This window comes from Crocodylus porosus, unplaced genomic scaffold (assembly GCF_001723895.1).
Source record: "Crocodylus porosus isolate Cpor-Errol unplaced genomic scaffold, CroPor_comp1, whole genome shotgun sequence".
NCBI lineage: Eukaryota > Metazoa > Chordata > Crocodylia > Crocodylidae > Crocodylus > Crocodylus porosus.
The window spans coordinates 33,271,952-33,285,091 of record NW_017728912.1 but is presented as its reverse complement, the minus strand read 5'-3'; the positions used below and the strand labels follow the sequence as shown (position 1 = coordinate 33,285,091).

Below are 13,140 nucleotides of genomic sequence, written 5' to 3'. Positions count from 1 at the left end.
ACAGTGTGAATAGATGATTTTTATGTGGTGGATACTTACTTGCAGGAAATTAGGCTGGGACCACAAGCTCTTAAAAATACCCCCCCCCAGGTGGTCTACTGTGAAAGGGATCCTCCCTCCTTATTTTTCCTGTTGGAAGTTGAATGTATCTTCTTTTAGAGCTTTTCAACATGACTTCCTTTGAGGCTCTCAGCACTGCTTGAGTCATCTGTTTACTTCAAAACGATGCAGTTTTTCCTATCTATAAACCTAGGCATACTGCATCTACAATGGTGCCGGTGAGTTGAGGTCCACACTGAACATGAATCTGATGATCCCTTATGTATTGTCTCCAGACTGCCTAGTTTCAATGTGAATTTTTTTTCTAATGGCCAAGATTATTCTTGGTGTAATTTTAGTGAACTCAGAGTCACACTCAGCCCACTGTGCCTTCCTGCTGTATGTGCACTAAGAAGATAAGCTTCATGTGCTATCAATTACATGTATTCAACTGATTTGACCAAAGGAACAATGTGACTTCATGTATTTTTATGAAAAGTAGCTTTAGGTTTTGCTTTTTTTTTTTAACCAACATGAATGCAAGCCTTTCTGGGCTGGTAACAAAAGCTTTTTATACTTCATGTTGTCATATAAATTGAGAAGCTGTAGTTAATTTTAAGAGTCTAGCTCAAAGCACAAGCACAACAATTAATAGACTTAAATCTGCCATGCTACCCTGGACTCATCCCATTATGCTTAAACAGTAATTCTCATCATGAAAGCTTTGCATTTTTCTAATCCTTTAGGATACCAAAACACCTTTTCAATACTATAAATTCAGCCTTGCAACATCCCTGCAAGTTTATTTTCCCTATTATAAAAATATTCAATGAATACATATTTGACTACATCTAATTTGCTGACATCCATGATCTTCGCACAAAAGTGTGCATTGACTGTTAGAAATATGGGTCTAACTGACTTGTCCAAAGACAGGTAGAAAGCCAATAATCAATCTAGAAATGGAACTTGGGCCTCCATTTGGGCTTCCTGTTTCAAACCTCAAGACCATTCATCTTTCTTTGAAAGAGATGTGAAACAATGCATGATAGCACAAACAGGAAAGTCTGTTACAACATATATGTATCAGCCCCATATTCACCCCAATAGGCTCTGAGATGGTGGTGAACATACTAGTTGGTCCTTCCTACCCTCTGAATACAGATGATGTGGCAAGAGCAAAACCTTGTCTACACTTGTTGGCTTCTACTCAATGAGAGTTTGTGCTCACTCCTGTGGCTGTTGGCAACTGTGTGTGGCCCTCACTGGATCTGTGCATCTCTACTTCATCAGCTATGTTGGCAGGGTATGAAGTAAACCCTGGGAAAGCACCAACTGTTGAAGGCACCCAAACAGCTGGCTGGAAGTGCAGGTGTCTATACATTCATTCTTCCAGCTACTGAGTGGTAGCTAAAACCTTACTATACAGAGGTAGAGGCAAAGGAAAAGGGCTCTGTCAGCAATGGGAGCTTTAGATGAAAACTCTCGAAGTTTTGCTAGCAGACCAGTTCTTCAGGCACTTCCAATGCTTAATCATCTATAACTCAGCTACTGAGGGTTTCCAGTAACACTGCAACTCTTGCATAGTATCTGTGTTATGTCTCTAAGGGCCTGTTTGCCCTAAGGATACTGACTCCAAGTGTGCTTACATCAGCATAATTGGACCTGTTCAGACTCTGTAGATACACTCCACTGGGACTAAGGAAGGGGCAGCTCACTTTGATATGTGGCCAGACTATGGTAATATACATTAGGGTAAATCCTACTTTATGCCAGTGCAATATGTTCACGTTATATGGTAGCAATACTAACATGAGAGTTACCTTGAAACAGGGACAGACTAAGGTCCTATCTATTACAGAAGGTAAACCATTCATACCGTCTCTTGAGCCAGTGGTTTCACTGCTTCCTCATTCCCTTGTTTTGGGGATATGTGTTTTTCCATGTTGTCTCCCTGTTATCTAGCTGCACCATTACCTTTTCTGGGTGACAGACTACAAACCCCGCCCATTTCTTCATATCAACATCCCTTGGTATCTCTTCCTGTAATCTTGCTCTCCATAGGTTTGATCCTAACTTTTGTGTTCCTAAATTGACATGCTTTACAAGTCCTTTATCCCCTTATTCCCTTTCAAAGCCATCTGGCTTTTTTCCATACCTGGCACTTCAGCAAGGCAGCACCTTTTTCTATAACCTGGCTTTGGCACATCAATATGCCTATGTGCTGACAGCCAGCTGCCAAGCATATTCTACTTTCACTGGGATTGTCTTCATACTGCCTCTTGCATTTCCTCTCTGCTGACTAGTTAACTCTTGGTCCTTTCTGCCACTTTCCTCTGTGGAGCAGCTTTCTGGCCATACAGCTTACCTGGACATGTGCTGCATCTTTTTCCATGGAGTGTAGACTGCAATGCTGCTGGTTTGATCCTGGGTAAATTGTGGCATACGGAGAAAGTGTAAAGAGACTGAACATTTTCTTCTACTACTCAGTGTCAGTCTATGTAGGGCTTAGCCTTTGTCCCCCAGTTCAGTCAAAGATTAAAAAATTCTTAAACAGGCTACTTACACTATTTTCAGTCAATTCACACACTGCTTCAGCTGTCACTTCTTAACGTTCCTGACCTTTGGTGGCTATAATCACATGTATCAAGCTGAGCTATACATCCTCTGACACCTATTTCAGTACAACAGGAATGAAAGAACACAGATGTACTTTGTCAGCAGGAGTTATCCCTGCCATTCCCAGGCATGGTGCTTTCAGGATGTGTTGTATTGCATAAGGGCTTGTGGTGCTTTTGCACTGTAAACAACATGGCAAGGGCTGTAATGGGAATCCCTAGAAGCAAAATAATAAGTATAGGTAAGAATTGCCATGATTGTTGACTTGCTGGAGTCTCTTGATGCTGGAACAGCTTTACTCAAGAATGGTGCCATCTGTCCAACTAGAAATGCCAGTCAAGTTTTATTTTATCTTATCACTGCTGGTTCTAGCTAGCAAATACATTTTGGAACAGCATGATGGCCTAACTATTCTACAAGTTCCGGTGGCACTGATGAGGAGAAACTAGAAAGATCAGATGAAATTCTGGAGGACTCTAACAGAATTTGACGCTAATCATTTTGTTTTCCTTTTCCTAAAAAGTAAATTTGCATTTTAAAAGGCAGGCAAGACCAGCATTCAAGAGAAACCTGGGTTCTGTTGTTGTTGGGTTGCTGTAGGGTCACTGTCATTGTGTTACATTAAGAATGCAGCAGTCAGAGCTTGTGTAGATTAAAGAAGATCCCATATCAAGGTAGTCTTAACACTTGTATTATATTCAGGGATCTATTTTGTAGTTGCGTTGGTCTGAGACAAAGAGAAATAGAAAATTCTAAAACTCTTGGTTCAGAGGTGATACCTTTTATTAGACCAGCTAAACAATAGCAATAAATAAATAAATACATTCTTTCTTTGCAAGCTTTTAGGCACATGCACCCTTCTTCAGGCTGAGGAGAAATAGAAGATTGTAAAAGTCCTCTTAGATAGAAAAAAAACTCCATTTTGCACAGGAGAAGTTGAGGCTGGATATATGTTCCCCTGGGTCTGTGAGAGTCCTTTTGTGTGAGTTGCTCTTACATTGCTATTATATTCTGATTTTGAGGTCCACTAGGTACAGAAGTTTGTTCCTCTTGTTGCGATGATATATTTCAGCTAATAGATAGAAGAAATCCTGATGTAAGACTCATTCCATTCTTGATCCATATAATTGTATTGAGTGTCTGTAGAAAATCTGCCCTGTTCTGTGAGCATAAATGAAATATGTGTATGATATCCATGTGTACTGGAGAGAGATTAGAGAAAAGGGTTTGCCTGAACTCTGAATTTCCTTGCCTTTATTTGGTTATTCTCAAACCTATATCATTATTATTAAGTATTGCCGCTGACTTTATGGGGGCCAGGTTTTTACACCCAAGTCTTAAGGCAGATTCAAAGCTTTTTACCATAGGCTCCTAGTCATTCACTAAGTGGGTGGTTATTAAATGTCTACGTATCTTCATTATTCAGTCTGTAACCCCAAGCTTAATTTAATATGCATCATTCAAACCCTGTTCTCTCTGAAGGCAGAATTTTGATTTATTTTCCCAAGTGTTTCTTTGGTGTTTTTGTCAAAGGATCCAACTGCTTCATAAACAATAATTTATTTATCCTCATAATAGCCCCATGACATAAGGTGGTCATGAAGTGTATTCCATTTCTTTGCATATTGGATAAGAACATAGCCTGCTTAATTGCATAATGCATTGCTAGTCCCAATTGCCTAATGCTAATGTTGTAATGAAGGCTAGAGTTACCTGCATGTTGAGTAAGGGCATAGCTTGCTTAAGGGCAGAGCATCTTGCTGGCCCACTGTTCACCTCGTAACTTAATTGTACTCCCATTAACTGCCTACTAACTATAACTGAATGTCTACCTTGTAACTATTTGTACTCTCTTGGTGCCAAAAAAAGATGAAGGAAAAACAGCTCTCAAAAGGCTGCATCATAAGAAAACTTAGTGATCCTGCTACTTGTAGAGAAGGCAGACTGCCTGAGAAGCAACCTGCAGGTGTGCCAAGGGGCAATTAGGAGTTACATAACCTACAGGGGCTGGGCTATAAGCCAGGGCTGGAGCGGGGGCAGGGAGTCTAGCCCTGAGAGCCATAGAGAGAGGAGGTTCTGGGCAGCAGGGTTAACATCTGAGCTGGGTTAAACAACTGGTGTTTATGGAAGAGAGTAGGGGGAGGTAAGGAGGTCTCAGGTGGCTCAAGGAAAGAGCATGGCCTAGAGGGCTTATAAAAAGAGCACAGGGTCCAGGGATCAAGTAGGTTTTGGGTACCCTAGGAGCAGGGCCAGGGCTCAGGAAGAGCCAAAGGCCAAGAAGGGCTGTACCCATAGACTATCATGGCTGGAGAGCCCAGGTGTCTCAAATGACCTAAGAGCTTGACCAGGGTCTAAGGAGAAGGACTGAAGGTCAGTCAGGAGGGTCGCAGCTAGAGACTGAGGGGGCCAGAGTGTCCATAGGCCAGAGAGAGCCTAGTGAATAGAGCCAGAAGTCTGTAACCTGTAGGGGTGGTTAGGTTATGGTTTGATCAGAATGTGTGACATCTGAGAGGCATGGGTGTGTGTATTAGAGAGCATGGAGCCCATGTAACTAGCCCTTAGAGTGATGAACCATGGATACCTGTGTTTATGAGCTGAGACCAGGTATGGGGAACCCTGGGGTGGCCTCCCTTTTTCTAAAAGATAAATTGATCAAGGTGTGACAGGTAAAGGAAAGGGGAGATTGCCCAGAGAGTGAAGTTGATAAGGGCTGATTGGGGCTCCAGTGGCATCCTCATGACAATCCCTGGGGTGGGACCTTGTTACAGCTGCTATCAGAAATCTTGAAAATGTGGCAGTTTCAAAGCTGCCCTCTCCCCTTGTTCTCAATGCTTCTAATAGCAAAAGCAATTAGTAGAAGCCTTGAAAAGCTCTCTCTCTGAGCAGAGCTAGTCATTTTCAGGAATGCCAATACCATGGTATTAACAGAGCTGCTAACAATGCTCCTTAATAGTGCCATGGTAGGAACAGCCCTGAGACTGCCTGTCATTTACAATATTATAGTCCAGGAGTTGGCAACTTCTGTGGTAGGCAAGAACAACCCAGCTGAAGTAAAAAAAGACTGGCTTTAGGACCTGGCTGCTACTACTACTTTCTGCCACCCAGTTGCAGCACAACATGGGTGAAATATAGCATTGGTAGAGGCTGAGACTGAATGGCTGAGCAGCAGCTCTGCAGAAAAGGACCTGGGGGTTACAGTGGTCAATAAGCTGAATTGAGTCAACAGAGTGCCCTTGGTGCAAAGAAGGCTAACAGCAGACTAAACTGCATTAGTAGGAGCGTTCCCAGCAGATCGAGGGAAATGATTCTTCCTTTATATTTGGTGCTGATGAAGCCACGTGTGGAGTACTGTGTCTAGCTTTGGGAACTTCTACTGAAAGGAAGTAGACAAATGCGAGAGAATCCAGCTGAGGGCAGTAAAAATAGTTAGGGGGCCTGGGGCACATGACTTCTGAGGAGAAGCTGAGGGAACTGGGCTTATTTAGTCTGCAGAAGAGAAGATTGAAGGGGATTTAATAGCAGCCTTCAATTACCTGAAGGGTGGCTCCAAAGAGGATAGAGCTAAACTGTTCTTGGCCATGGCAGATAACAGAATGAGGAGCAATGGTCTTAAATTGCAGCAAGGGAAGTTTAGGTTGGATATCAGGAAAAACTCTCTCATTAGGAGGTTATTAAAACATTGGAACAAGTTACCCTGTGAGGTTGTGGAATCTCCATCCTTGGAGGTTTTGAAGATGTGGTGACAAAAAGCCTTGGCTCAGATGATCTAGTTGGGGATGGTCCTACTTTGAACAGAAGGTTGCACTAGATGACCTCCTGAGGTCCCTTCCAACCCTAATTTTCTATGATTCTATGAAGTGCCGAGCTGCCTGGCCGCAGTGCAATGCAGATGAAGTGTCCACCCACTGAATGTCATCAAAGCTGTGGCTCTAAAGGTGGATCCAGTGGCTCCAGGGGCTGGATCTGGCCAGTGGGATGTAGATGTCTGACCTTTGTTATAGATGGCTTTTAGACTGATTATTTGAAGCCTTGAAAACAAAGGGAAGAGTTGGTTTTAGGATTGCTAATACCCAGCATTGACAGCTCTGTACGTGATGCTGGCTAGAGGGATGGTAATATTAGCAGCACCAAAGCTGATGAGCTCTCCTCATTTTCAAGCTTTCTAGTAGTTTCACGGCTGCTAATACCACAGCATTAACAGCACCGTGTACTTAGCCAGCACTTATCATTTACCTGGAATATGCATTTATCCAAACTGTAAGTGCTTAGCCTTTTTTCCCCACCCGAGGCCATGGACTGTATGATCCCTGTTTTATAGATGAGAAACTTAGGTACAGAACAATTTAGGCCAGGGGTAGGCAACCCCAGTCACAGGTACAGAACATGCCATGTAAAAGTATCTTGCTTGGCACACGTGCCTCAGGGCAGATAACAGGGAAGGCACCAGGGCTGTACTGTCACAACAAGGATCAGGCCCCTGCAGCTCTCCCGCCATTCGCCCCTGGCATGCCAACATCTCACAAGTCAAGGTTATGGGTATTTTTGAAACCCCAAAATGTTTCCAACCCCTGATTTAGGCCAAAGTCTCAAAAGAATCTACTATTTTGGCTGCCCAATATGAGACCCCAACTGCCTCATTTTCAGAGCACTTTGCAATTTTACACCACTTCAGATGTTCCATTAATTTGGGTTGCAGTTGTGAGCACTTGCTGCTCCTAGAAATCTGGCCCCTGGATATCATATCTTTGGCACTCAGAAAATGAGGGACAGAACATTTCTGATCACTTCTGCAAACAACAAAGTAAGTGACTTGCATACCTGAACTCTGTGAGAGGCAGGAATAGAATCCAAGTCTCCATTCAGCCATCTTAACTGTAAGACCATTTTTTCCTACCCTCTAATCCTCTGGTTCATTCAGTACACCTCTTCCAACTTCTGCAATAAATGAGGCAAATGGCCCCTTCTTTCTCTTCCTCCAATCATTCTGCCCTTTCTTCCTGATTAATTCCTAAAACACCATCTATCCTGTGATCAATGATCCAGCACATGCTTAATTGTCATAATGCATACACAGCAGACAGATGAGTCAAGGTTATATAGGTAATCTGAATTCTGACATTTCCTAAACTTTGAGTAATGTACTTTACAATCCAAAGATGTACTTTCAGTATTGCTGGGGTTTTTTTATTTGTTTGTTTGTTTTTGATTGATTTCCTAATTAAAGAAATGGATTGAAAAAGCAGAAATATAATAAAATGGAATTATACCAATCCCCAGTTTGAGCCATCACCAGCAAGATTTGGACCTTTAAATAGATAAGAATTTTCTAGGGTGATACCTTTTATTGACCAATCATGTAGTTGGGATAGAGTTAGACAAGCTTCCAGATGCAAGACATTCTTTGTCAAGTCTGATCACAATGAGGCTCGCACAGTCCTCTACACTTAATCTGATGGGCTAATTGATATAAGTAGTAAACTTTTATCTGCTCTCTGGAATAGCTATTAGGGGTGCATGGCACACATACTTTGCTAGAAGGTCTCATAGCTCTTTGCTGACAACAAAAGAATACAGAGGTTAAGGACTCCTAGGTTCAATTTTAGGTTCTGCAGAACTGTATGCTGTAGTAGGTATAGATTATACCCCCTTTTTGTTCTCCTGTGTACACCTCTGTTCCTATCAACACCCTGTTGCTGTCTCTGCCCTTCCTCATGTCTAGTGCCTGTACCAGCTCCTGCCCTTCCCTTCCCCTGTCCATCCCACCTTCCCTCTCTTCTTTGGACCTGCCTATTCCACCCCATAGCTCCTAATGGTTTGTTCTTTATGTCTTTGCATCTGAATAAGGATTTTTCTTTGTGTTCCTCTATGGTCCCAGGGAACCAGCAGCAGCAACTCTTAAAGCACATAAGACAGCTGCCCTAGCCTCAGTTCCTATGATCTGTGCCCAGGTAGGTTTGGCAGCTGTGATGAACAAGAGCAGAGAGGGTCCCTCTCTGAGGGACTGAGAGGCTACTGAGTCCCTGTAGCTCCCATCTGCAGCATGCTCAGTACAGGTGGAATCTCTGTGGTGAATATTGCTGCTAAACATCGATTGGTCTACTGAGCGTCTGTATGCAGTTTTATTGAATGCTTATAACCTGGCTGAATATTGGTAAATTTTCACAGGCTTGGCCAATGGCATCAAGGGGTGATATGAGAAAATGAAAATAAAGAGAAGGGGATTGCAGATGAGAGAGATCAAAGTAAAATGGGCTGACCACCGTACCAGGGATGTTTCAGTGAGTGAAATATGACCCTTTCTGTTCCCACTCCTCTACCTGTTTTGCACTCTAATCTGTGTAAAAAAAATTGAACACAAGAAACCATCTCAGTGAGGCTTTCATACTAATTTGGATATTGGTCATGAGAGGTCCATATCTGAGAGAGAACACCCGAAATGTTCTCTCACTAGCGAGTGTCCTTTGAGTGAGACCACAAAATGAAAGTCTCTGATGAGGAGGAAGTGAAGGAGGAAGATAGCAAATAGATCAGGGAACCAAGGAACTCCTGTTTGCCACTTGTATGTCAGTAGAAGGAAGGAATTTGAGTCTTTGCCCCTACATAGGTGTTAGAAGGAAAGCAGACTATGACAGGCTAACTTATTCCTAACTTAACTAGGAATAACTAGGTTTAGGAAGAAGGTAACTCCTGCTGTAAGTGTTCAAATGTGGTGGCAAGGTAACTACCTCATACACAGCTTGCATTATTTTAAATGGCATATCATAAAATGCCTACAACTGTAAAAGAGAGAGTCAAAATATTCCTTAATTCTGGAACTAACCATTTCCATTAGTGCAGGGCTGTATGTACCAACAGTGTCATTTCTTCTGGGGAAAATCTTTGGGTGACTGCAGGCAATTTCTGTTCTGTATCAGGCCTTTTCTTAATGCCTTACCTTAAAACTGCCTAAGCTGTGTTGGTAAACATATCAAGACAAATTCACTCCCTGGTATAATTCCAGTGACCTGAATGGAATTTGGGTCATTGGCTATCTTGGGAGATGAATGTAATGCTGAGCAAGGTGTGCATTTGTGTGTGCATATCAAAATGGTCCAAGGTCTACCTGAGTCTAGTGACTCATTGGGCTACTGTGGTTAAAGCATGCCTGCTTCTGTAGCCAGTAGTACATGAAACAGTTGCCTTTGACTCCATCTTGAATGACCAGATGCCCGTTTACAGCTGGAAGGCCTTTTGCCTGAGCGTAGAGCAAATTTCAAATCACCCCGCAGGAGCTGTAGCAAGACACCTTAACCTCTGCCATGGCACTCCTGCATGAATGTGCATTGGGGGAAAGAGATGAACTAATACAAACAAATCCTGAGTTCTCCCTCTACTGTTCCTCTTACTGCAGTGAGTCTTGCTGTAGGAACTGTGGCAGATTTCTCCTTTTTCCTCAAAGGGCATAAACATCTGAAAACAAAAAAAAGCACAATTTAAAAACTAGCAGGAGGGGGATTAGGTTTAGGAAAAAGGTAATGGTTAGGCGGCAGTCGGACATCCCCCAACATTTTCTAGGCAGTGAGCAAGATCAGACTGCCTGAAGCTGAGATGGTTCTGTCTAGGGAGCCCTGTCCTGTAGTCCCCCACCATCTCCATCTCCTTCCTTATGTTCCTTCTATCGCTGCCGCCTGCTCCTCCTCAGCCACCCCTTCCCTCCAGTTCCTCTATCTCTCTCTCTTGTTTTCTTTCTTTGCCTCCTCCAGCTGACAGCATGCGCAGTGAGGCTGGAGGAGGGGGAAGGGCAAAGGGGGAGGGATGAATAAGTCGTAGCACAGTTTCTGCAGGAGCCTAAGTCTGATCCTTCCGCAAAACAGCAAGAGGAAAACCAAGTCCCTATCCCACAACCTACAGCATAGGTCCTGCACAGAAGACTGGAAGAAAAAAACAGAACTCCTGTCATCCTGAATCGTGTTGTTCTACGACACAGATGCCATATGCTGCTGCAGCTGTAGGATCCTTTGTGCAAATAAGCCTTGCAAATTTTTGTTATCTACTCTGCTTCATCAAGTCATCTGTTTTGCTGAGAAGTGAATGTAATTTGCTAAGTAAAACTACCAGCACCATGATGGTCAAAGTGGGCTGGCCCATTTCAATCCAGTGCCTGCCAAATATTTTGCACAACCATAGAGATGTCACTACTGGCTGCCTCCTCACAATAAAATAATAATAGTAATAATAATAATAACTGCAATAACAGAATAATAACACTAACAGCAGCAAAAACAACAAAATAATAAGTGATGATGATACTAACAGCAGTAGTAACAATAACAGTAATAACAGCAATAACAATACAATAATAACAATAGCATGATAACAGCAATAATAGTAATAATAGCAGCAATAACATCATAATAGTAACAACAATAACCTGATGATGATGATGATACTACTACTACTCCTAAGTGGTAATCATCATTGCTGTGGTAGTTCCTAGGAGCCACTGGGCTAGGTGCTAGCCTTGGCTCCCCAAAGTAGCAGCATGTGCATACAATTTGCCCCCCTTTAGTTGTGTTGGTCTGAGGACATAGGCAGGCAAGGTTCTTTGGGGAAATCTGGTATTTTTTAATCAAACCAACTCAAACAGTTGAGTAAAAGGTTCCCCCCCAACTAACTCGAATAAAGAAAGGATCAATAAACTTGAAAAATGGATTCTCCTTTCAAGGAGAAAAACGTGGGAAGCCGTGGCTTTCCCCTCGTGGGCTCACAGAGCTCCAGCCTGCGAGGGGCTGCTTGGGCCCCCCCCCGCCCAGCACCCGGGGGGCCGCGGCTCAAGACTGAGTGAGGGGCGCTGAGTGAGGGCTTGCTATCCATGTTTACAAATGGGTCCTGGTCCAAACGCTGCAGTGGGTGAGGCCCCCGAGCCCCCGACTCGCCCCTTCCTGCGCGGGCGGCGCGGGAGCGTTGTTGCCGCCTCCCGGGCGGCCCCTCGGCGCAGGGGGAGGCGGCGGTGGCGGGCGCTGCCGGCCCTTCTTTCCCTCCCCTGCTCCCCCCGGGAAGGGCTCGCTGCTGCCGCCTCTCTCTTGTTTTTGTTTCCCATCCCCCCCCTCCCCTCCCTTTTTTTTTTCTTTTTTAATCCCCTCTCCCCCCAAGCCCAGAGGCTTCTCTCTGCCCCGGGGGCAGCTGCAAGCAGGCAGGCCCCCCCCTTGCAAGCCAGCTCCCTCCCCAGCACCAGCCATGGAGACATGAAGCCCGCGGGCACCAGCCTCCGCCTCCGCCGCCGCCTCCTCCTCTAACATGGAACAAGCAGGAAACTAAGAACAAGCAGCCAAGCCTCGGCTCCGCCGGAGCCCCCCGGCATGGGGGTCTGATGGGCCGGATGCTGGCCACCTCCGGCTGGGACGCGCACAGCTCTGCAGGGGAGGTGAGCCCCTTCTCCGCCCGGGGGGCGCTCCCCGCCGCGGGGCCCGCACCTGGGCCGGCAGGGGCTGGCCCGGGCCATCGCCTCCGGGCTCGGGAGGCGGCGGGAGCGGCTCTGCCCATTGTCTGCCTCCCCACTGTTTACGTGCAATGCATGGACAGGCCCGGAAGGCAGGGGGGGTTTGCACCGGATGGCGGGGGGGGGGTGTACTTTGAGCATGCATGCGTGCTCAAATGTGTTTACACACACTTGCTCAAACTGTATGTGTATGTGAAGGTATATATACATGCTCAAATATACACACAGTCAAAGTATGTGTGTGTGTGTGTGTGTGTCTACACACATGCACATGCTGAAATATATGTGCACACATGCTCAATACATATATGTACCAAACATATATGCTCAAAATACAAAACAAAACATGCATATGTGTGTATGTATGTGTGTGTACATATACACACTTTAAGCATGTGTGTGTAAACATGACTGAGCTTGTGTGTTTAAATATATTTGAGCTTGTATATGCATGTGTGTGTATACAGAGATACAAATATGCACATACTCTATGTACATATGTATATACAGTATGTGTGTGTATATGTATGTGTGTGTGTGTGTGTGTGTATATATATATATAGCAATCATCCTGAAAGACTCCATGTACACTTCTGCATTGTTTGCAGATAGAAAACAGCACTGTGGGTATGGGTGGTACATATCTATGTATTTGGACTGTATTGGCATATTGCACATATGTAGATGTGCTTTGTAGTAATCATGCACACTTCTTGGATTTGATTGCATATCAAGTAGGACGGGGGGGGTAAATGGGGTGCGTTTTTAGTTTGTTAGCAGCTCTTTCAGGCTCTCTCATTGTGAGTAGAATTTCTAAAAGACACCTTAGCCCAGTCCTGCTGGTACTGATGTGCCCCTGGGGTACACTAGACTGATCAGGAGCCTCAGTGCTTTGGAGAATCTGTGGACACTCAGTGTCAAGCAGCGTTGGATCTTTTATTACTATGGTCCCTGAAAAGAGCACTGCATGGCAGCACTTCTGCAGCTGCAAGGTGGTCTATGGA

The 13,140-nt window shown here is 44.3% G+C and overlaps 1 protein-coding gene and 1 long non-coding RNA gene across 2 annotated transcripts in view; one reads left to right on the top strand and one right to left on the bottom strand.

Moving 5' to 3' along the window:
- Nucleotides 1–3,558: 3,558 nt before the first annotated feature.
- On the bottom strand, nt 3,559–10,449 carry LOC109309470. Its single transcript, XR_002100924.1, has 3 exons — nt 10,285–10,449; nt 9,920–10,107; nt 3,559–3,819 (listed from the first exon to the last, which is right to left on the bottom strand). It is a non-coding gene; the product is annotated as an uncharacterized LOC109309470 (long non-coding RNA).
- A 1,222-nt stretch (nt 10,450–11,671) lies between these two features.
- CCNI (cyclin I) overlaps nt 11,672–13,140 on the top strand; it is a 59,732-nt gene continuing 58,263 nt past the window's right edge. Inside the window, exon 1 of the mRNA XM_019534244.1 lies at nt 11,672–12,061. The gene's annotated coding sequence lies outside the window, so the exon portion shown is untranslated. The remainder of the gene's footprint in view (nt 12,062–13,140) is intronic.